The sequence below is a fragment of the Limulus polyphemus genome, unplaced genomic scaffold (assembly GCF_000517525.1).
Source record: "Limulus polyphemus unplaced genomic scaffold, Limulus_polyphemus-2.1.2 Scaffold2301, whole genome shotgun sequence".
Lineage (NCBI taxonomy): Eukaryota > Metazoa > Arthropoda > Merostomata > Xiphosura > Limulidae > Limulus > Limulus polyphemus.
In genome coordinates, this window is record NW_013667911.1 from 66,880 (window position 1) to 68,021 (window position 1,142).

General features: G+C 35.6%; 2 protein-coding genes across 4 annotated transcripts in view; one reads left to right on the forward strand and one right to left on the reverse strand.

The window, feature by feature from the left end:
* LOC106466559 (zinc finger MIZ domain-containing protein 1-like) overlaps positions 1-1,142 on the forward strand; it is a 149,854-nt gene that overhangs the window by 30,114 nt on the left and 118,598 nt on the right. The window lies entirely within an intron of this gene.
* LOC111087562 overlaps positions 1-1,142 on the reverse strand; it is a 5,741-nt gene that overhangs the window by 706 nt on the left and 3,893 nt on the right. The gene's annotated exons all lie outside the window — the stretch shown is intronic.

A 1,142-nucleotide genomic window follows, 5' to 3' on the forward strand; every position in this document is an offset into this window, starting at 1 on the left:
CACACACACACACACACACACACACACACACACACACACACACACACACACACTAGGACCACACTACAGCACATCTTCACCATAGCGGAGTGAGCTTTTATCCTACAACTTTTGAGTTTCCTAGGTCAAGGGATTAAGGAGATAGTCCTGCGCATGTGCAAATTTGCACTTAGGAGCCCAAAACCAACTAGTCCATGTTCATTAGGAGGTCCAATTTGGTCTGTGTGTCAAATGTGGTGGCAATTTGCCCAATAGTTTGGGTGTGATTGGCGTTTCACACAGACAGGCAGACCGATACACAGAAAATGACAGAACATGATGAGAAAGGTCGTGTGCACAACAGAACCGGCCAATATATTGTTAACTACTATCCTCAGTATCAAACTGGTAGTGAAAGAAATCTGCGCATATGATAAGATTGAAACTGAGTTTTTCTGTATGTTTGTAAAAGCTCCAGCAAGTGTTGGGGAACGTTGCCAAAATCCAGAACTAGAAAGTTAAAAGAAAAGGTTATTTATTAGTTTTCAAACATGTCTTTCTGCTGCAAAAGTTCTTAAATTCTCAAGAACTTAGTTCTAACAAACGTGGAGACGAATGGAACCATTATCCTTATAAAAGTATGTTTTTTACTTTGACTTTTTTTAGTGGTTTGTATGTTTCAAGAGTTTTAGGATATCCATGAAACGTATGCTTAGTTCTTATACCACATCCATTTAACCCAGTATTCAACCAGAAATACAGACTTGTTGCATGAACATCGAAAATAGCCTTCTTGACAATCGTGTTGTTTTTTAAAAAAATACAAGCCCAGATAAAGATTTTTAACCTTTATAACTTATAAATAAATAAAAAGAAAATGACATTTTTTATGTTTTCACAAAAAATGAGACACACTTCCATCGGTTTGTGTGCCTACATTTAACGATTTTTAAGCGTTTTGCCTAAGACTGAAATACTATTACACACATACACACACAAGTAACTTTTGAAAGTAGTAAACCTTTTTTTATTTATATTAATGTAGAATTATCATTTATGAATAAGAACTTCCTTTCATTCTATACCCCTGTAAAAAAGTTAAGCACCCCCGTGTTTTTTTCAAGTGATTCGGATTCGACGTTCTTGTGACTGATTATAAATTA